Raw genomic sequence first — 24,522 nt, forward strand, 5'->3', positions numbered from 1 at the left:
GCAACCTTTAACAACAAGCCATTATTTTCACAGCTTGGAATGCTGTCGGACCAAAACTCCATGGGGTGTAGAATGGAACAATATAGTGTTCAGTGACGAACCTCATTTCTGTCTCACCTGTGATGATCGTCATGTGAGAATCTGGATCTGACGTGGCCATCGGACGGATTCCTTTGCCAATTTGATGCCCCACCTTGCCTATCAGCATTGAGTCAAGTAAATTCAATAAAATCTCACGCAACAGGAGCTGATGAAATTCCCATTTCATTTGTGACTTACATAATCGACATAATACTGCCCATTTTTACGCATTTACTTAATACCTGTCTTACTTCAGGCAAAATCCCAATTAAATGGAAAGATGCACTCATTGTCCCTGTCCCAAAAATCTCTCCTGCAAGCAATACATCTGACTACCGACCTGTCTGCATCCTCACAGCACTTTCTAAGGTTCTGGAGAAGATAATGCATAAACAAATTGTTAAATACTTGGAAAAACATTCGGTACTTGATCCCTTACAGTCTGGTTTTAAGAAAGGACACAGTACTGCAACTACACTAATCAAAATCACGGATGACATTCGACGGGCTATGGACGAACGAAAACTGACTATACTTATCCTTCTAGACTTTAGCAGTGCGTTTGACACTGTAAATTTAGACATATTGTTAGCTAAGTTACAAAAACTTCACATGGCTCATTCTGCTATTCAGCTCTTGGGCTCATACCTCAAAAACAGACGACAGCGAGTTGTATCAAACATGAAGACTACAGAATGGAGGACTAAGCTATTTGGCGTTCCCCAAGGGTCTATTCTTGGACCTCTGTTGTTCTTAATCTATATTAATGACATTTCTTCTCATCTGAACGACTGCAACTCTCATCTTTATGCCGACGATCTACAGATATACTCACACTTTAAGGTCCCCGACATTGCCAAAGCAATCCACCATATGAACTCGACTTTAAATTGAATTAGCTCGTATGCTAAAGAGAACTGCCTACTAATTAACCCGAAGAAAACGCAAGCAATCATTATAGGACAATCTAGACTTTTACATATGCTAAACATCATACAACAGCCTAACCTCATGCTCTGTGGAGAAGCTATAACTTTTCAGAAGTCTGTAAAAAACCTAGGCGTTGTCATGAATGACACATTAAACTGGAATGACCATATAACAAGTGTCTGCAGAAAAGTATATGCATCTCTTCACCCCCTAAAAATGAAACAATCCATTCCTCCACACAGCATGAAAATAAAACTTATTCAAACCCTCATTTTCCCAATAATTTATTACTGTGATGTCGTATTAACCGATGCAACTGCAGAACAAACTATGAAACTTCAAAAAGGGCAATGAACTCTTGCATACGATTTATATTTTCTTTGAACTTTAGGACACATATTTCCCCTTATTATGAGAAGCTATCCTGGCTGAAAATTGATCAACTAAGGAATTTACATACTGCGACACTAATTTTTCGACTTCTGAACGAATCTACACCTGAATACCTATCCTCACATTTTAACTTCCTCTCATCTTTCCATGGACATAATACCAGATCGACTTCTACCCTTATGATACCGGTTAATCATTCATCTGTATACAGTCACTCTTTCCAAGTGTCTGGGGCAAGGCTATGGAACACACTCCCTGTCAGTATACGTAATAGCACTTCAACAGTCTCATTTAAACGGTCTTGTCGAGATTTCCTCTTAAATACGTGACCAGCTTGTATGAATGTTAGTGTGTATGATTGCAAGCGTGATTTAGAACTATTGTTAGGTGATGTAGATGTAGATAGGCTAGATAATATTAATCATTAAAAATAACAATTATAATCTGTTATAATATTACTCCATAAATTTAGGTAGCTCCTAGGGTCTGCTAATGTTATTCTACCAAATTAAGTGATTATGTACTGTACGTAGTGGTTAAGTGTAAGAGAGGGCCGCGAGCCCTAACTTCGCCACATACAAAGGCATAAAATAAATAAATAAATAAATATCAACCTCAACAAGTGCTTACTTCTAGTATTATTTAAGAACATCCTGATAGGGCACTGATGCTGATGATGTGCTGAAGCTCATCGCATTATCGCATCTGCACGGCGTTCCAGACGACATTTTTCAAAGGGATCACGCCGGGGCACTTACAGCTCACATCACTCTGAATGATTTGCCACTTGTCGTGATGCTTCCTTGGGCAGCAAGATTCTCCAGTCTCTCGCCAATTGATAATTTGCGGGATGTGATCGGACGTCGGGTAAATACCCTCTCGTCTCCACAAAATAAAATGTTTATTTGGATCAATACACATTGTAGTGCCACGGGCTGCACTGAATCGGTGTCTCATCGGTTTCAACAATATATCGTCCAACGCGGGGGAGGCCTGATACTTACTGATTATCTTGCATAGTAAGCCCTGGAACCTTGTCTGCATGTGGAAATTAAATCATTTGTTCAGCACTTCCTTAGCTTACAACTTGATGCATGCTTTTGAAGTTTTCGCATGCCTTTCTGCAGAACTCTGTGCGAATTAAGTTGAACTCCTCAAGCTTCATTTTGGATAGCATGCTTTTGCATTTGATCCCTAAATACCGCTAACGAAATAAAAACTGGTGGTATTAGTTCGGAGGATTTTGCCGTCCATTCAGTAGGACCTCGATGTCCAATCCACATTTTCGGTAACCACTCAACAAGCCATCCTCATACCGCTATATCTTAACGCGACGGAGCTCCGTCTTGCTGCCAATACAAATGTCCAAAGTCATCCCATGCCAGAATGTGTGAATCAGTATCGATTTCCAGCAGTTTCAGGTACGTTTCTCCTGTGATATCCTGAACGAAAAAGAAAGCCTCAATTAAGTACGGGCATGTCCCTCCCAGAGACAGTCGAATCAGCTTTCGATCGTGAATGTTTCCGAGGGACAGGTTTAACAGTCGACACATCCTTTCGTATACACTACATCCATATTATGCGCCCTGCATTTGTGCATTGTGTTAAGAGGTGTATCCCTGTATCCATTTGACCACATACCGTACACCACAGTGATTGTTCCTAGGACGTTGTGCCATTGGTACCGGATTGTTAAGGAAAATAAAAATTTGAAGAACTACTAGGGACGAAATTTTCACATGGCTAAAGTTTCCCCATAATGTAGACCAGTGGCCATACAGTGCTGATGACTTAACCCGTGGGGTGAATTTCACAGATCGCCGTAGCATTTTATAAATGTGTTGGTGGCACTGGCCCCTGACGGCAGTTCATTAAAAACTTGCTCAAATTTCTGGTGATGATCGTTGTCATTTTTTGGCACAAGTCTAATGCAACCGTTATCTATGGTCAAATAATCCTTGTACAGGTCTTCGAGAAATGACCCGACTGTGATAATACGTGAATATAACTGTGTACTGAACCCTTGAACTTTAGAATTATGGGTTCAGTACAGATAAGTGCTTGGCATTTCATTCCGTGTGCTACGAGTCCAAACCCAACAAGCAAATATGAAAAATGCAGTTGGTCTCTTTGTACTCGAAATAGATGACCTTGCCAAATGAGTCAACCAATATATCGTCGTTGCGCCTCGGAATACCGTTATGTGACAATGCGAGAAGGGAAATACTCACCCGCAGCATATGTATCACTTAGAATGGAAATTCGTTGATATAGTGGATGTAATACTGAACCTTCTATGACAGAACCTCTCTGGTCAGAGTTCTAAGCTGAAATATTATGTTCCCTAGCGTGTAACTGTTGGTGGAATGACGAACATCCTCTTCTTGTATATTTCTATGTCATCTTACATATTTTTTGTGAAAGTACATGCGTTACTGCGCCTGCTATGCTCGGGAAAGGAGGTAGACACTTGTACCGTCATCAGATAGGACTGTGTGATCCTTCAGTGTCAATTCGTCTGTCTGTTAGGTCATCAGCCCAGAGTCTGGTTGGATCCTCAAATAGCACCACCAAAGGTTATGCGGTAATAAGGAAACTCCAAAAATCAATGGCAGCACCAAAATGAGGCGTACTAGGCAAGATGAGGAGTGAGGTAGTTTGCCAATGCTTTCCTCACTGGGTCAGAAAGTACTATTGCAGCACGACTGACCCTATGAGCAGAACCTTTCATAACACTCAGATGCACTAGTCATGTTCTGCATGTCATTACTCAGCACTACCCATACCCCAGCAACTTCCATATTGTCACAGCCATGGATGTTGACTGGGACTTCGGTGGAAACTACACTTTACTCTGGCCTGTGCCAAGAGATGGATGCAAAAGTACTGTATCCATCAAGAAATGACAGCAGGCAGAAGTGTCAATCTAACATCAATAAATGTTAGATTCCTCTCCTGAACATTCATCAGTTCGCCTTTAATAACCTTAATCTCCTCCCAGCTGAACTATGCGACGTTACCTCGGAGGAGAGGCTAGTGCATTCCATTGAAGCCTATAGCTGAGCCGTAGATGCGACATGCAGCTTTCTCTGTATGAGTGAATGATATACTAATCATGGCTTCTTTCATGGTAAAATTTTCCCCAAGTCGGATCTCCGGGCGAGGACTACACGAGAGGGGGCAATCGTCAGGAAGACGAATACTGACATACTGCGAATCGGGGTGTGGAATGTTAGAAGATCGAATCGTTGTGGTAGGTTAGAGAACTTGAAAAGAGAAATAGATAGACTAATGTTAGATCAGTTGGTAGGCTTATAAGTGATGTACGTTGCCAGAAATAACAGGATTTTTGGCCAGGTGAATACAGAATTGAGTGCCTGAGTAAAAAAAGGGATAACCCACAAAAATTCAGAAATTTGTTTTGTCATGTTTTTATTAGCAATCCTGTGCACTACTTGCGGTTGTGGGATGGTCCCTTGTCCGTCCAAATACACACAAAAATCTGAGGACCATTGGAATCAGCTGTACGGTCAGTAAGAGGATGGGCTAACCCACATGCCTCAGGCAACTAGAGCGGAGGGGCGAGAGTGACATGTGGTTACTTTTCTGTCATGTGATGGTACGAGTTGTGTTGTAAACAAGGATAAGGTTTACCAGAACACAACTTATTTATTTGTCTGAGTTCATGAGCTTGCACAGAAAGGAAGCTAAGTTCACAATTAGAGAATCTAATTTGTGTGTCGGAGCCTGAGTGAGATTGGGGATGTGTAGAGTACAGCATCGGGGCTCGACTGGAATGAAGGAACGGGAAATTGGAGCTGTGACCTGAGGTGAAACCTCATACTACCAGAATTCACTCCACCTGGTCGAGACACATTTTTAAGAGGAGTAGCCTCCGTGTTCGACGTAAAGTGTATTCTGGAGCAGGACACCGCGGAGAATCCTGGGGAGTGACAGGCAGGGAGCTCCTTTTATAGTGCACTCGACGGTACAGGCACGGGCACTGAAGGCTGCGCGTCGAGTCTCAAAATATACACGCTGGTGTGCGTGCGGCAGGCTGGCGCTGAGCGGAGAGAGCGAAGGACATACAACACAAATAGTAGTGTTGGTGTGAGTAAAATGTCTTGTGGTGGTACAAAGATTGGTTTTAATGTGATTAAATGTAAAAAAATACATAAAAGAAACGAAGACAACTGGAAGAGGCCCGTAGCTAAAATATTGAGAAATAGTGGTGAAGCTTATGTAAGTGATAAAACTAGAAAACTTGTGCCAGCTAAGAGAATTGGTGAAGGATGTAAGTGCACAGTGAGGAATGAAAAGTCTAATATTAAGTAGTGTGAGTATTACAAACTATCTGATATGGAAAAAGAAAGCTGCATTTTAGCATTTTAAAAACTTGCAAATTTAAACTTACAAAATGCTTTTATGTTCGGTCTGATTAAATGGAATTCATGTAAGAGAGCCTATGCAAAAAAGTAAAGTAAGCCTAAGAGAGAGGTGACACATATTACCTAAAAATGAAAGCGCTGAATATGTTCGAGCGTGTTTAAAAGCTTTCCGTGACACTTTTTCTGTACCTACGAAGCGTGTTTCAATTTCTAGACGAGGGATGAAAGAAGAATAGTCATGTGGAAGAGTTGACGATGATTTTAGCGATATTGATGCAAGTCTGAATTGAAGTACTTCATTATCCGGGTCACCTCACATATTGCTTCTTATATGATTTTTGCTTTATACGGGAATCAAAATTTAGACCAGTACATAAAATTGCTGTAAGAGATTGCATATGTTCAAGAAATAATAGGCGCAGCTGATTAACCCGGTGTATTATGTGGTCAGATTTTTAGTCAAACACACCCTTTGTAAGAATAATATCCACATGTTCCTTATACCATCCGACTTAACACAAAGAAACACAACTTTGTCCTGACATATCGCAATTGTAACGTACTATCTCAGGTAATTACGTTAAATTGCATCCATGAAGTTATCTGGCAGATATTCATAATAACACCTGGCAGCTGCAGATAACAGAAGATAGCTTAAGACACTATCCCGTGGAGCTTGAAGCTTAGCTGCAGAGTAACCTGCTCATGTTGATAAGGCATGTTCCGGCATGTATACCACACTTCACAATGTGCTAGGTATGCAAATGTGATCGCAGAGCGCTGTGAATGCTGACGCAGCACTGTAACTTACGCCCTGTGAAGACAGATACGGAATCTATTATTCTTTATTTCTCGTAAAAGTATACAATATGTCAAGAGAACGAGTAGTCTATCTCGGTTCATAGCAGAGGTTATAGCAATAATAATGATAATAATAATAATACCGAGCCAGCTGGCTTCGCGATTCGAGTCATGAAGTTGTGAGCTTGCCATCGGGAGATGGTGGGCTCGAGCCCCACTACTGGCAGCCCTGAATATGGTTTTCCGTGGTTCCCTATTTTCATACCACGCAAAAGCCGTGCCTGTAACTGGATTGTGTCGTTCGTTTCCTCGCCAGTCCTAGCCGTGTTCAATATCATCATCACCTGTCTGAGTTGGTGCGATGTAAGGTATTAATAACAACAATAATATCAGTTGCCTTACAACACCTTCATTGCCAGTAGTAGATCGGATTTTGGACATTTGTTGTGCATCGTAGATAGTCAAACCTATTCGCAACAATGCAGAATAAGTTACATTAAATTATTGGATTGAAAGAGGCAGGCTCTGTTAAAGAAACCAACCCCCACATTCACATTCTCCAGAGTGAATTCCATTTACAGAAATTTAAATTCAAGCTGGAATGGTGAACGGCTGTACTCAATTCACAGAGGGAATAGAAAATGTATTTACCTGATGTGCAGTACGTAACACTAATTGCCATGGCTTCCAAAAAGAAAAATATTTTAATAGGAACAACTCATCAAAAAATATGTACCAGATTTTAGTGAAACCTATATTACATTACTTAATAAGAAAATCGGTATAATTAATACGACGAAAACGTACATTTTTCGGTACCTTTGGAATCAGCATGAAAATAAAAATTCTCAGTAAGTGACTAAATCAACGAAATTTAGGAACCACCTCAGATGAAACATCAAAAATTGGACAGTTTTCAATGCAGTGACATGAGTCAATAACTAACTGGTCATCCACTAAACCTGAGGCACTCTTGAATGCAATGTGACATGCTCAGGACCAAATCATTGAGTATTTTTTGCTACAAACCGTCCCGCTCCTCGATGGCGGATCTTTTAGGCCCTGGATCGTTAGTGGCGGATGTTGACGGTTAGAATTTGTTCTTTGAAAAAAGGTCCACGCATGCTCTATGCAATTATTTTCCAGGAAAATGCTGGCCTGTCCATTCTGTGGATCCTACGCATTCACTGCCGCTGCACGATGTGACGAACGTTGTCGTTCTGTGCGGTAAACACATCTCGTACAGCGTCCACTAAATCATTCACCGTGGGTCGAAGCATGTTGTGTTCGTAAACTGAGGCCGTCATGTTTCCTTGAATATGAATCAGTGGTTTTCTGTGGCCGAACATGATACATGCCCAGAAAAGTACTGATTTTGAGAATGTTTCATTGTAGCGTTCCCTTCTTGCCCTCCATATGCGCAGAGAGTTGTCATCAGGATTTAAACCAATTCGTACATCGTCAGTGAACAACGTTCTGTACCACTGATCTCGCATCCAGGTCTGGTGTGTTCTATCCAATAGATCGCGACTCACCCTGTGATAACGTCGAAGTGGTGTCATCCTGAGTGGTCATGAAGTCTACTGCGCACAGTCATCGTACTTACAATATATCCTGTGGCGTCTCGAAGCTCGTAGTGCTGTACGTGCTGAATGTGTAAGGTGTCCGCGTGCAGATATGCGTATTACAGCGGTCTTGAGCTTTTGTTGTTTTGCGTGGCCGGACCGAGTGGTGTCGATTTGATACTGGATGGGTGTCTTGGAACTTGTCCACAAACGGGAGACAACACTTTGTTCAGGTGAACAGTTTTGGCAATGTCAACTTGTCTGATGTTCTTTGTGGCGTAGCGATGATTTTGATGCGATCAGCCATAGACAGCGTATGACGGGGTATTTTAATGCACAGTGCATTGAAGCGAGGCACACTGAAGGGCTTGTTTGGACGTCACCTCAGCTATAGTGTACTAGAAGTGTTTACCAGTGCGAGGCGAATGCTCCTGGAAATGAAGAAGGCAGAGTTGCCATTACTTAAACAACGTACTTTCTATTTAACCATAAACGAAACAAATACTTGACATTGACGGGCAAAGCGCAAATAAGCCCAACTTTTTTAATGAGTGTAGTTCATCACCATATGAAGAATGTGTACTTCATTAGAGTGCTAGAATTGGTAAATGAAGTAGTAAGACTCATGAGACAAAAATTATTTATCGGAAATTTATATTTAATATTTATTCTCTGTATCTCGATCAAATATAAGTCTTATGTCTTCCTCAGTGGGAACAACGCATGTGAAACAACTATTTCGAATATTAGATGTAATGAACAACGTTTGTTAAATCTTCTCCGTTACCTAATTTCGAAATTAGATTTAGTACACATAGGTATGAATACTCGCACATTATTATTGTAATGTAATCTAACCCATGAATATGACTACCCCTATTTATTATTGAGGAAAAATAAAATTAACTTTAAAAGTCTTCACTGCTGTTAAAGTGGTGTCTCCTTATGAAAAAATTCTTTAAATCTGAAACCTGACATCTGGAAGCCGGCATTTATTACAATTTCATGATTACACTTAAATGAAATTACCCACTTGTAGAAAAAATTTGGTACTTGTATCGCCAATCTCAGGAGAAAACTACAAGCATGTTAGTCACAAATTTTCTGTTCCTAAAAGAAACATCATCATAGTCATCGCCGTCGTTGTCGTCAGCACCATCATCATCATCGTCAACAACAGAAACAACAGCAACAACAACAATAACAACAATTGTCGGTTCGTGATTTAAAAGTTCACGTACCGGGCGAGTTGGCCGTGCGTGTAGAGGCGCGCGGCTGTGAGCTTGCATCCGGGAGATAGTAGGTTCGAATCCCACTATCGGCAGCCCTGAAGATGGTTTTCCGTGGTTTCCCATTTTCACACCAGGCAAATGCTGGGGCTGTACCTTAATTAAGGCCACGGCCGCTTCCTTCCAACTCCTAGGCCTTTCCTATCCCATCGTCGCCATAAGACCTATCTGTGTCGGTGCGACGTAAAGCCCCTAGCAAAAAAAAAGTTCACGTAGCAGAAATCTAAAAATCTAACCAGGATACATTTCCTTTTTACCATCGTTCATAAAGTATAAACTTATTTCCTGTACAATATACTGGATCATTCCTTGCGTAAGTTGGGTTTTCATGCCGGGTTTCAGCTGTCTAAATAAATTCACTGACCGTAGATAAGGTTCTGTAACTCTGCGCTGTTTGTCCGCTGTTCCGTCGAGCTCAACACTTTCGTTGCCTTTGGATCAATGACGAAATGAACACACACACGCACGTGACCATAGCCATTAAGGCAAACATACCAGGATACTTTTGAAAGTATACTTTTTTATGTATCATATGATATGCTCACTAGAAACGAAACACAAATTTCCTAACGAGAAGAATAGTTTCGTCACCAAAACATTTTGAATATCATAGACATGCTTATAACGTCCGAGCAAGGCTACTTTTACATGCGCAATGATTATGTGCTGGTGGTAATATGGGATGAGCTGGTGCTGCTGAATCACGCAAGATGCAGTTTAGTGTAGTGTTTTACCAGGTTAAGAAATAAAGATTTTAGCTTCACTGCATCATGTTTGTCGTCTAATACACACTTTTGGTGGAAACTGAAACACTGAGATAAACTTATACTTGAGAAGTAAACTTCATAGTAGTGATATTTATCGAAGGATATATAACTCACTCCATTTTCAGATTCGGCAAAAGTCAGATGTCAATAAAGCCCCCATACGCAGAAACAAGTGGATATATATATATTGTGGAATTGTATGGAATATATTTGAGATATCCACAAAAAGAGTATTTCAGGCTGCTTCATACGAATTCATAGTCTGTTTGTGGAAGTTGGAGGGACCAGCATCATGTTCCAACAGAATGTCATCACCAAATCCAGGATGCGCTGATGTGTCCCTGAAACGGCTGGTTGGTGCATGTATCAACGCTAACGGAGGGCATTTTGAACACTTCGAGTAAGAAAGAGTTTCATGTGGTACGCTGGTACGTTCTGTTTCTGTGTGTTTCCCGTGATTGATGTACTATGTAGAGAGTAAAAATGAGTTCTAAATATGAATAGAAAATGTTTCCGGACTCATATCCGTTTAACATATTTTCTTCTTCTACGTATGAGGAACGTATCCTGGAAGTTCGGCCTTATCTTATTGTTACACCCTGTTTTGACGCGAAGCTCATCGCAAAGGATGGCTTTTTGCTAATTAAGATGGGAGTGCATGTTTTCGAGGCGCCATTGCTGTCAGAAACGTTGAGGGAAGAAAGTGAATGGTAGTTACAGCAAGTAGACAATCCTCCTCACTGAGATGTCAACATCGGAAACAGCTGACGGATATCCTCCGGACTTTTCCTGTTCAGACGTTCTATGGCAAAATTCCACGGCTGTTCGACCACAGGTGATGTCACTCTGTGATATTTCAAGGTCATGAGGTAAGGATGTATATCCCCTTCCATGCTGTCAATGTTGCACTATTAGCTCTCCACTGACACTATATGGACATATCCTTAAAGATGGCTTGTTTCGCGAAAAATCTATGCAGTAGAAAACAACTAATTTTCGCTGCATTGTAGCCTAACCTGCGAACCACTACGCACACCCCAGCTTGCATAGTTAAACATTATTGGTCAACCAAGCAACCAATCGTGCTGTATGTGAAGAAATTCGGGGAATAGAACTCGCAAAGGCATCCTACAAGTAAATGCTCATATATACGCCCCCTCCAGTTTCTGCATTTTAAATAGAAGTGCAATACGAAGAAGTGAACAACTTATTTCATTACACCAAATACAAAATGATCTCGTTAGAGCACTTTCTTTCTGCGTCCATAACATAACGGCTAGAACTATTCGATGCCATCCTCGGTGTCCCGGGTTCGATTCCAGGCAATGACAGAGAATTCAAGAAAGGCAGGAAGGATAGTATGTGGTTAAAAGTATTACATGCAGCTCACATCAACAGCCTCGAGACGAGGACACGATTTTACTCCTGTCCAGCTCCATAGTTAAATGGTTAGTATGTTGGCCTTTGGTTCAAGGAGCGCCAGGATCGATTTCCGGCCGATTTGGTGATTCTAAGCTTCATTGTATGATTCCTCTGGCTCGTGGATTGGGTGTTTGTACCATCTTCAACATTAGATTTCATCTTAGGTAGGGTCCCATCATTACAGACGCGCAGGTCGCCTATAGGACGTCAACTCGGAAAACCTGCACCAGGCTTCTACGAAGCCACAGTCCGTTATTACGTATGCAGTATTACTGCACATAGTTTCAGGAGGATGGCCACTGGCTCTCGGTACAAATTATCCTGGATTCCAGTTTTTCTTTTGTCTGCACTCGGAAAGGTATATTTTGTGTTCGTAAGGCGCCTTTAATTTCAATTACATCAGCATTTTGAAATAAATGATACCGGAAATATGATTTAATTCTGTATGCATACTTGGTGATATCTGCAGCTATCTCTTTTTAGTTTCCACTCAATTAATTGATAACTGCTGGGCTCTTCAGTCTGCAGAAAGATTTATAAACTATTCATATGGTAACATAATTATACCTAAAAAGGAAACGACTTAATTATATTAATCAAATTGTAATTAATTAATTTTTTTCATAATGAAATAAAGTATACTAATTACATTTTAATAAATTTGTTTAGGAATATCCCGAAACTTAAGTTCGTTTGTCGCATGCAGTGCCCCACTTCTCACACTGAGGACTTCTTCTTGAGTCATGGATTTGTTTTTCGTCTTGGATTATAAGGAAATGGGTTTGTTTCTTTCAATTATCCAATTGTACTAATCACTCATGCGTGACGGCCGTGGCATAAGTATTAGCACGAGAATTCCTTCCGAAACCCCGCTCTTTTTGGTAGATGAAGCAGTGAATGTTTTAATTCCCCATTGCTCCAAGAATTTGAAGAGGCATTATTTAGAAAATTCTGGAAGGATCTCAAGAGTGGTGATCGGAAATGGAATAAGGCAAATTAAAGTAAGAAGCACATAACCTCTTTCCTGTTCTTGTCATGATGAAAGACAATTATTTCAATTTTCAGCTCGTCATCGACTACGTTTTGACTATATAAGTCAAAATGGTATTTTTCAACATTAATGACTTCAACGCAAGATCCTAATTTCATATTCTTCATTGCCCGAAGGTCTGCAAGAAATTCGCACTCTAAAATCCTTCAAATCTCTTTTGACATATTCAATAATTACCACACACTCTGCATAAGTTACTCAAATCTCATTTTGTGTTTATGAAACTTACTTTTAATTGCTCGGGAAATTAAATTAATCAAACTTGTATTCTAACTGAATATTCCTCGTACTTATAAACGGTAAAACAGAAAAATCAACAACAAAGTGACACAAGGGAGTGTAAAACTAGTCGCAGGAACCACTAGGAGTAGCATCTACCATAGGCTTAATGTAAATATATCAGTCACATACTTTGTGAGTCAACTGGAAGTATCATTATTAGATTTTGCATTCTAATTTCTATACGGTTCTGGAATTGACGAGGTCGGTTATGTTTCCTTTACAATTTGTTTTGCGTCGCATCGACGCAGGTAGATCTTATGGCGACGAGGGGATGGAAAAGGGCTTGGAGTGGGAAGGAAGCAACCTGAGCTTGATTAATGTACAGTCTGGTGTGAAAATGGGAAACCGCCTTCAGGTTATGCATCTAAAAGGTTTACCAGAAATTGCCTTCTAAATAAAATGAACGTGCAGGGTAGATCCTACATCCAATGAAGGGTGGCGTTCATGAGTTGAGATAACATCAGTATACAGTCACGAAGATCATGACATTACTGAAGGAGAAATGTATTACATTTTAAGGCGGAAGAATTTCGTTTAGAGCTTTGCGTACTCTCACAATCCGAGCATAAATAAGTCATGAAACACAATACTATCTGAACGTGTGTAGTTTTATAGAGCTCAATTGTAATCCTCTAAATATGCCCCGTGGTGGTGCTTGTCATCGCTCCCACTGACTCATTTAAGTGTTGCCCTTATCGCGGTGTGCAGATAAAGCCATGCGTACGGCAATCACAAAAGCTTATGAGCTTTGTGGTTGGCAACAATCACATTGTGTTCCGAGTGAGAGCTCGTTATTACCTGCATTAAACGGTTCCTGAGAGGCGTTCACAGTCTCGTGCTTCTCATTTGCTAGTCTAGGTATTACATCGCTATTAGGAGAGCGTTCTGTAAAGTGTTTAAAAGTGAATTATGTGAAAGGATTTAAACACAAATGATAAACTAACAAAAATGGGGTGTAGGGTAATATTGTTTTGAAAGAATCTATACATTTAGAAAAATCTGATATGTCTTATTCTTCTACAATAATTTTATTTCAAAATTGTATATACGAGAAATGATCATATAGAGTTCAGCTCAGAATTACCATCAAGTCTATTTCCACATACATGCTACAAAGATATGAAATGAAGCAAATGATTGACGTATACATTACAATGAGTCCTCGGGTAAGGTAACGTATTACGTCGCGAATTTACATACGCCGGCACTCTCTCCAAACGTTGCAGAGATTTAACTTCACAGCTGACTACGAAATAACTGTCGAAAAATGCTATCGAATAACAAAGAGTTTACAATGAAGATAAACTGGAACGAAATTCATCAATAGTAAGGTCAGTAAATACATTCAACTTTTTGGAAAAAGCCTCGAAATTTCAGGCAAAGTGTGACGGAAAACTTGGACATTTTTTACCATTATAAAACAACCCGTTTGTTTATTTCTTGTAGAAGTGGGGAGTAGATTTCTATAGGCCTACCTGCATATTTATAAATTTGCTGACAATCCACTTTATGATTTTTGTGCAAGTAGGTAACCAAGATAGTTCCAATGGTCGATCTATGGACCACAGCAGCTTCTCAGAGATGTGTTGCAGAGCAGTCTGTCGGCCCCGTACTACATTCACTTATATCTTCACTCTCGACAATAAAGTAAACTGGTGAGGTGAGCTGCATGTACCATTTCAACCACATACCAGCCCTCCTGCCATTCTTCCATCTCTGACAGAAAGGGGAATTGAACACGGACCTCCGAGGTAATAGCGCTAACTGTTACGCTACGAAAGCAGACTGCAATATTGTTTTAACCGGTTTTCACCCACATGTGTTGGCCCACTGAACTTACTTCACATTGCTTTCTGCTTGCTTGTTCGGACCTTTCGCGGTTAAATGCTATGGCAGAATATATGAAAGATGACGGAATGTATAGTGTGTTATTATTATTATTATTATTAGTATTAGTATTTTGCTATTTATTTTACGTTGCACCGACACAGATAGCGATGATGGGACAGGAAAGGCCCAGGAATTGGAAGGAAGCAGCCGTGGTCTTAATTAAGGTACAGCCCCAGCATTTCCCTGGTGTGAAAATAGGAAACCACGGAAAACCATCTTCAGGGATGCCGACAGTGGGGTTCGAACCCACAATCTCCCGGATGCGAGCTCACAGCTGCGCGCTCCTAACCGCACGGCCAACTCTCCCGGTTTGATTATTATTTAAAGAAGTGATTATACGTAATTCATCGACTAATAATGACTTCCTATCTTATGACTCTCCGGCTCCATGACTAAATGGTTAGCGTGCTGGCCTTTGGTTCGTAGCTTTCCGGGTTCGGTTCCCGACCGGGTGAGCGAATTTAACTTTCATTGGCTAATTCCGATGGCTCGGGAACTGGGTGTGCGTGTGTCGTCTTCATCATTAGAATTCATCGTAGGGAGGGCTCAATTCTCACAGACGCACAGGTCGCCCATACGGCGCCAACCAGGAAATAAAGACCAGGCCTCTTATGAGGCCATGCGCTATTATTATTATTATTATTATTATTATTATTATTATTATTATTATTATTATATTGTTCCCAATCCATAACCGAGGCAATGCCGTGTGACAACAATGCTATTAAGTTCCCTGTTAACCTGTGTGCTGTGTGCCATGTTAAAACAGAGACGTACAGAGTGTTAGGGGTACACCTGCAGATATTTCTTCTAGCAATAGAGAACGATGTGATGAACCACTATTTATCAAACTTTTAGTAATCCTCGGAAGTTATTTTCTAGAGCAAAAAAGATACGATATTTCTAGAATAGGTAGTATGCCTTGTTCTTGTGAATGAATAGCTTCACTTTGTTAACAGGCAAGTCACGCGCCATCTGTGCCAAACTGGTTTCTGTTTATGTTTACGAGCAAATGTACTACTGTAACAGCTGAACGCTACCTATATAATGCACGAGATGTTACGTAACATACTTGTCAAACTGGTTTTATATTTAAGAGCAACTGAACTACGATAACAGCTGAAGGGGGCTACTACAGTAGTGTATGCCATGTTACGTTACACTCACGCCAGACTGGTTTTTTTGTTGTTAGTATTTAGTTTCCGTCTTAGGGTCTTCAAAAAATACTGTCATCTGTTTCGGAGCCTGGAGATGTATCGAATTCTCAGTGTTAATAAGCCTACTGGTTCATTTGCTGTTACGTCCTTTAGGGGATTGGGTTATCTGTGGTCATCAGCCCCGTGGTCTGGTGAGTATGGAAATGACCTGAAAACCTGTGTCGGTGTGGGACCTGTACGAGCGTGTGATATAATTATTGGTTGAGATAGGTGCGCCGGGACTTGAAATACGGTACAATCCCCGTTGTGCATCGGAATCGAATTATCGAAACACATCGGACGTATAGTTTGAAAGGAATAATGGGAATGTTATACAACTAAATAAATTAAACGTACCTACATTTCGTGCCTCCTTTCGGGCTGAGTGGCTCAGACGGTTGAGGTTAGGGCCTTTTGACTCCAACTTCGCAGGTTCGAGCCTGACCCAGTCCGGTCGTATTTGAATGTGCTCAAATTCTGATGTCAGCCTCGTGTCGGTAGATTTACTGATACATAAAAATAACTCCTACGGGACTAAATTCGGGCACCTCAGCGTCTCAGAAAACCGTAGAAGTAGTTAGTGGGACGTAAAGCACTTTACGTTATTTTTATTATTATAAACAGGTCATTAAAAGCTGAAATACGTGGAAGAAAATAGCAAAATATGCGTGGTTTAAAAGGAAACAAGATGAAATATACGTCACGTGAGGCAACATCGGTCGCAATAGTTAACTACAACTACTATGCGTAAGAAAAGAACCAGGTCAAGCTCGTGGGGATGAGTCAGCTGTAATCTCGTATTTTGTATAAACATCAAACATACACGTCTACAAATCTGAGAAACATAAACAAGGTTACACGTTAGAGACATGTAGCTATTAAACTGAACGCCAGGCCGACGGTCGCTTTCATGAGTACAAGATGAGGTATCGAATTATACACAGTTCACAGATGTCGAACGTATCTAAGAAGATTCCGTCACAACTATATCCTACATTTTACTCTGATGGTGCTAATAACAAATCGCAGCAGATTACGCTACTGCGTGTTAAGATGATGTCGGTAGAATACAGTATACCTGTTAAGACATATGGCTGCAGTAGAAGAAGAGAAAGAAGAAGGCAACGAGAGCCACATAGTCAAGCAGGACAGAGCCGAACAAGGCGCACATTAGTGACACAAACATAAGAGTGGCGTGGTCGTAGGAACTACAGTCGCAATAGTAACACTCTGTTGTAGAAAAGAATGAACTAACATACAGTAGGGGCTCCGTAATTCCAGGCGGACGGTAACAAGACTATCTCGAATAGAAATAGAAAAGCACGGATTTACGAACGTACACAAAAACGCCTATGTACAAAAATATACCTATGTTAAACATTACAGTACAACAGTTTAGAAAACAAAAACGTACAGATTGCCTTACACTAAAAGAAACTGCAGTCGCTTAAGTGCGGCCAGTATCCAGTAATCGGGAGATAGTGGGTTCGAACCTCACTGTCGGCAGCCTTGAAGATGGTTTTCCGTGGTTTCCCATTTTCACACCAGGCAAATGCTGGGGCTTAATTAAGGCCACGGCCGCTTCCTTCCCATTCCTAGGCCTTTCCTATCCCATCGTCGCCAAAAGACCTATCTCTGTCGGTGCGAGGTAAAGCAAATAGCACTAAAAGAAATTTTAAACCTTCTTTTGGAAAATAACAAAACACTCTAGGCAACCTTCTTAAGTTGAATGTTTACGTATAGGTCCTATTTCAGTAGTGATTAATATAAAACAAGTATTTTATTGAATATTTATATATGTGATAATGATGATGATTATGATGATTGCTGTTTTAAGGTTATCGGCACTTAAAAACGCAAAGTGTCTTCTGTTTTAACTTGCAGTGAATAAGAAACAAAATATAAATTGCTCGAACACACGTAATAAAGCCAAACTACCTCCTACTACACCCATCCAGGTGTTAATTCAGAACCGGTGCTGGAAATTGCCTTCTGCTATTGAATGCGGATGTTCCACAGCCCATCGTGGTATATAAAGGGTTAGAACCCCACTGTCGGCAGCCCTAAAGACGGTTTTGCGTGTTTTGCCATGTTCACACCAGGCAAATGCCGGTGCTGTTCCTTAATTTAGGACACGGTTTCTTCTTCACGATCCTAGTCCTTTTCTGTACCGTCGTCGCCGTAAGACCTATCTGTGTCGTGGCGACGTACATCAACTCGTACTAAAATGGTAATCAGCTGTGAAAGGCACTGCACCCGTTGAATGTGGGTAGGATGTACCCGCTCTTCATACAGTGCCCTACGTATGGTCCAAGTTGGTGCACCAACAGCACATGTTATACTACGCGTACGGCACCGGGATCATCGTTTACTATTGTCAGGATGTCTTCTTCCGTGTCTAGTATTACACGTGGCCGTTCAGGCCATCGCTTTTCAAAGGGTGTTGTAACACAAGCTGTATCGCGAATACGCTGCAGTACAGCAAGTATCGTTGCTGGATTCGGCACCAGTCTGTTGGGAAGCCTTTCCCGATAGATTTATGGAGGGCGACCCGTGTTCTGTTTTGCCACACGATGCACTAGCAGCATATCGTGGTGTTCGTGGTATTCATACACTGGCATTATTCAAATACTACTACTACTACTACTACTACTAGTACTAATACTACTACTACTACGGAGTAACTCGCGTACTAGTACGGACGATAAGTCACCTCTCTGACAGCTCTTATTCAGGTCAAGGTCAGACAGACAGCTCATACCTCTAGTCAGTTTTCATGTAGGGGTTGGGAACCAGTCCTAAAAAACACATCCCCGTCGATAGGAACAACAGACAACCGAACAGGCACTTGACAGGTCTAGTGCCTTTGTCGAACTGCTTACGTGGAATATTCTCCCACAGTGTGATTTCAATAGTATGTATTTTTGGGAGACCAACTCGCCGTACGCAGAAACACACCGTGTTGACGTGTACGTAAATAAAGTTTCTCATGTCAAGAAATAATGCATGGGATAGGATTACCAAGTGAGTAGTATCAGAATTGAATTGTCAAAGCACATGGAACGTTTTGCTTCATACCAATAAGGGGCATGTTATAAATTGAACGTACCTTTCTTTCGTGCTTCCAAACGAAGAGAATATGTTTTATGGTAAATTAAATCATTCCATCTTACTGCTGTTCTTGCAGTGCCTATTAAACGTGTAAAAATAAACGTTGCCGGGCTGAGTAGCTCAGACTGTTCAAGCACTAGTTTCATGAACTTAGCAGGCTCGATCCTGGCTCAGTCCGCTGGTATTTGAAGGTGCTCAAATACGACCGCTTCAAATCGGTAGATTTACAGGCGCGTTAAAGAATACATGTGGGCAAAATATCGACACCGCGCATCTCCACTTGCACGTAAACATTTATTATTATTATTATTATTATTATTATTATTATTATTATTATTATTATTATTATTATTATTACTGGGCGAGTTGGCCGTGCGATTAGGAGCGGGCGGCTGTCAGCTTGCATCCATCGTAAAGCCAATAGCAATATTACAATAATAACTGTGTTAGTCTATTATTACTATTATGAAAATAAAAGTTAAACGCCCCACTGAAACTTCGTAGCTCGTAATATGTCAGAAAACACTAAGGAAAATAGTGAACTTTTAACAAGTCCGAATTATTATTAATCTTATAATTGCATATATGTCTCCGAAATTACCGAAACATGTACTTACAAATTGTTTTACGTCGCACCGACACAAGTAGGTATTACGGCGACGATGGGAGAGAAAAGGCATACAAGTGGGAAGGAAGTGTTCGAGGCCTTAAGAAAGGTACAGTCCCAGCATTTAACTGATGTGAAAATGGGAAACTACGGAAAACCATCTTCCCGGCTGCTGACAGTGGAGTTCGAACCCACTAACACCAAAATGCAAACTCACAGCTGCGCGCCTCTAACCGCACGACCAACTTACTCTAAGCTCTAAGGCCGTTCTGAGTAGCTCGGACGATAGAGCGCTGGTTTTCTGATCCCACCTTGGCAGGTTCGATGGCGGCTCTGTTCAGTGGTATTTAAAAGTGCTCAAATACGCCAGTCTCGTGTCTGTAGATTTACTTGCATTAAACATTTTGCGGTAAAAATTCTGGCATTTCAGCGTCTCCGAATACCGTGAAAATTAGTTAGTGGAACGTAAAGACATTACTATTAATATTATTATTATTATTAGTAGTAGTAGTAGTAGCAGCAATAGTAGTACAGTAGTAGTAGTAATGATATTATTATTACGAAAGTTCTAATTAAACGGGTCCATTACAATCATCATTTTACCTATCGGCACTTACTGTCCAGTAATAAGCCTTCTGTCCGCCTCTGTGGTGTAGTGGTTAGTGTGCTTAGTTGCCAGCCCCCGAAGGCCCGGATTCGATTTCCAGCTCCGCCACGAAATTTGAAAAGTGGTACGAGGGCTTGAATGTGGTCCACTAAGCCTCGGGAGGTCAAATGAGTAGAGGTGGTTCGATTCCCACCTCAGCCATCCTGAAAGTGGTTTCCCGTAGTTTCCCACTTCTCCAGGCAAGTGCCGGGATGGTATCTAACTCAAGGCCACGGCCGCTTCCTTCCCTCTTCCTTGTCTATCCCTTCCAATCTTCCCGTCCTTCTGCAAGGCCCCTGTTCAGAATAGCAGGTGAGGCCGCTTGGGCGAGGTACTGATCATTCTCCCCGGTTGTATCCCCCGACCCAATGTCTCACGCTCCAGGGCACTGCCCTTGAGGCGGTAGAGGTGGAATCCCTTGCTGAGTCCCATGGAAAACCAACTCTGGAGGGTAAACAGATTAGAAAAAAAGAAGAATAAGCCTTCTATAACAAATGCCCTGCGGCAATTCCACAGTAGCTCTTTTCCTTCGAGCAATGTTCACGCATGAATGCAATTGCGGTTTTTGAAATTTGTCTCATTAATAACAATTTCACTCAATACTTTTCTTTCAGTGTCCACCGTCCTTTCATTGTTCTGAAAAGTTGATGAATGAGCATAGACAACTCGCATTGTCTATTGTCAGAAATTCGTCGTAGACTGTCGCAATAACAGCACAGAAATGTTGCGCCCATTTTTCATTTACTTATTAACTATTTCCTTTCATTTTGTCAGCTTGGATCACTGAGTAATGCCATTGACGTCTTATAAATCACACCCAACTACACAACACTTGATTCGCATGCATGTGCTGGTACGGATCCTCGACGTCACTGTAAGGATTCTGTGTACTTTTCACACAGACTACCCTAGACCGGGTTTTGAGTACAGCAAGTGGCCTGGCACCTGAGTCAACCTCTCCTACTTGTCAAGCCTTTAGGGGAAGTGCACAACAACATGTGTTGGCCTGCGATAAGAAACAGGTTCAACAAGCCCTATACTCTGCTACAGTACTTAGACTACGCGTGGACAGAATGACATAACCGGCGTATCCTGCTACGGCCGTTCAATACACATTAGGTCCTGAAATATTTGGCTCAGTTATGGGAAAACTAAGAGGACAAGGTAAAAAGTACATAGCATATATTGTGAGATGTATTTTTCTTTTCCGACTAGCTTAATATCTGCACGCATACCCCTAACAACCTGTACATGTTCAGACAGTACGCTATTCCTCCCCAAGTTTTTATATAAGGTACCTTCAAATTGGCTTGGCATTCGCATTATAACCGTGCAGATTTTGGTCTAGCATCGAAAGGATTACATATAGTAAATATCTTGACATAGAATATAAAGAACCAGCGAGCACCACACACAAATAACCTGACGAGAATTTAGCTCACCGTCGAACTCTCTGACCTCATACTCAATTTTTTTATCGAAATAATCCATTAGTGAAGAATTGAAATAAAAAATTTGTTGTTTATTTATTTATTCATTTATTTATTTATTTATTGTCGCACGCTTCAAATAATAGTTTGTACAATGCATCCAGAATGTATTTACTTTTAGGTTGATAGTATCCCTAAGGAGCCTGTCCGTTTGGTTAGCAAAGATATTCGCCTCAAATAACTAATAGATCTTTAAAGATGTCAAAAATTTGTTTTGTTTCTTTTAGTAATGTTACTAACGGGTTCATAACAAAACTTGCAGTACTTTTCCGAAGTGGAAATGTTTTCTGAAATAACGGTACTAACATTGTTTTCTAAATTGAATTACACTGTTTTCTATACCTAGAGTTGGGGTTGCAGACATTTAAACTGAAGTGTGTGATTATTTTGAAAATCCGATGAATAGTTCTCGAGGAACTTTAATGTCTTCAAGCATACTTCATACACCAACCGCGGTCCAGTCTGTTCGTATGAATCACGTTGCGCGTGCTTTGGCTGCCTGCTTAAGCGATTCGTTTGGAATAGTGTGGTTCATGGCTAGCAAATGAAGCCTGTTTGAAAACATACTTTTTTCTCGAGAACCACTTGTCAGATTTTGAAAATAATGATTCCCTTGAATTTATAATATCAATTACCGTAATACTATAGTCTGTGTCAAATAGGCAGCTGTTTTCGTTTCGATAGTTTTAATGCAAGAATCTCATTTTAGCCTGGATCAGGTGATATTTAACACAGTGAAACATTCCGTGGAGCGCAGCGCTTTGAGTGGATGGGACAACGCGACATCATAAGAGCCACGTGGCTCGACAATTCTGAGTAGTCTCTCGAGGCCAAAACACTTCTCATTTGACACAGACTGTGGGTGTAACTAAAACAAAAGTTAATATCGTTATATTGGCAGGGTATTGACACCCTGGAAGATTATTGCATAGGCCCCGTAGTAACACTCCTAAAATTGAAAACAATATTTTCGATATCTTTAACGGTTAATGAATTGTAACATGGAAGTTATTAACTAGCTTGGGCCAAAATCATGTTTGTGAGTTATTTAAAAAAGATGCTGGATATAAAAATGATTTTTTTTATTGTTATGAAATAAATTACACATGTGCCTTGTAATGAAAAAATCATGCTGTTAAATTTCAGCAGATTAATTAAAGTACCTCAGAAGAACAAACTTTCATCTCAAAATATACAAATAATCTATGTGCCACATCTTTTGCAATCCAACCCATCCATTCGACATACGCTTGATATCATAAGCTTGGTACGGTTCATCATATATTAGTATAAATCAAAATATAGATGACAGGGTGAAAAATCCCGGGGAGGATCTTTCCATTAATGATTTTATAAAAAAGATCCCCCTCAATAAAAACCTGGAGAGGATGTTTAAGTAAAACGACACAGATAAACATACTTATTATTATCATCACGTTTTATTATTTAATCTGTTTACCGTTTAGGGTTCACTTATCCCTTGAACTCAGCAAGGGACCACACTTCTCTCGCCTCAGGGGCTGTGTCCTGGAGCGGGAGGCGTTTTTGGTCGAGGATACAACCTCGCCCAGGCGTCCTTACCTGCCACGCAGAACAGGGGTCTAATGGAGAATGGGCAAGGAAGAGAGAGGAAGCGGCCGTAGCCATAAGTTAAGTACCACTCAGGAATTTTCCTGGAGAGGAAGTGGAAAACCACTTCGAGGAAGACTGAGGTGGGAATCGAATTCCCTCTACTCAGTTGAACTCCAGAGGCTGAGTGGACCTCATTCCAGTCCTCGTACTACTTTTAAAATTTCGTAGCAGAGCCGGCAATCGAACCCGACCCTCCGGGGATGGCAGCTTATCACACTAACTACTACGCCACAGAGGCGGACACAACCGACGTAACTAAGGATAATCAGCGCAATTCACTGTGTCACTGAGTGAACACACATTAAATTAACGGCTAAAATACAATGTTAAAAGATCAACATTCCCTACGATACTGGCGAGTCAACATGTGAGAAGAAACAAAATTAATTATTTTTTGTTTGTAATGGGGACATTTTAATTTTAAACATTCAAAATCACGCGAAACTTTCCAAAAGAATATACAGTACTTTTAAACTAGGACCCTTCTCCCTCCTAGAGGTTTCGCATCCTGATATAGAATATAGTGAGCTATAATGAGTAATCTACATTCTTGTTAGTCAGCAATCAAGTCCAGAAAAAATTTCCCCTTTGCTTGGTTAGAACTTCCAGTCAAATGGAACTTTTTGTGAACACCTTACGGGAGGGCTAGTGCTTAGCACATCTTAGAATACACCAGTCTTTGAACATAGATGAATTTGACATTAATAACTAAAATCTATTGAAATGGTACTTAGCTGGTTTAGAACTTCCATGCTAAAGTTATATGAGGTGAACGTCTTAGCTGACTAACTCTATACAATAAACAGTACCAAAAATGCAAACACAAGCAAACACTCAAGGACAAGTATGTAGATCATTTATAGCTAAAAACCTTTCAGCCAACCCACTGAAGATTTTAAAAACGAAAAGGACATCTTTGAAATAACCAATATTATTTATTTATTTATTTATTTATTTATTTATTTATTTATTTATTTATTT

Source organism: Anabrus simplex, chromosome 2, assembly GCF_040414725.1.
Source record: "Anabrus simplex isolate iqAnaSimp1 chromosome 2, ASM4041472v1, whole genome shotgun sequence".
Taxonomy (NCBI): domain Eukaryota; kingdom Metazoa; phylum Arthropoda; class Insecta; order Orthoptera; family Tettigoniidae; genus Anabrus; species Anabrus simplex.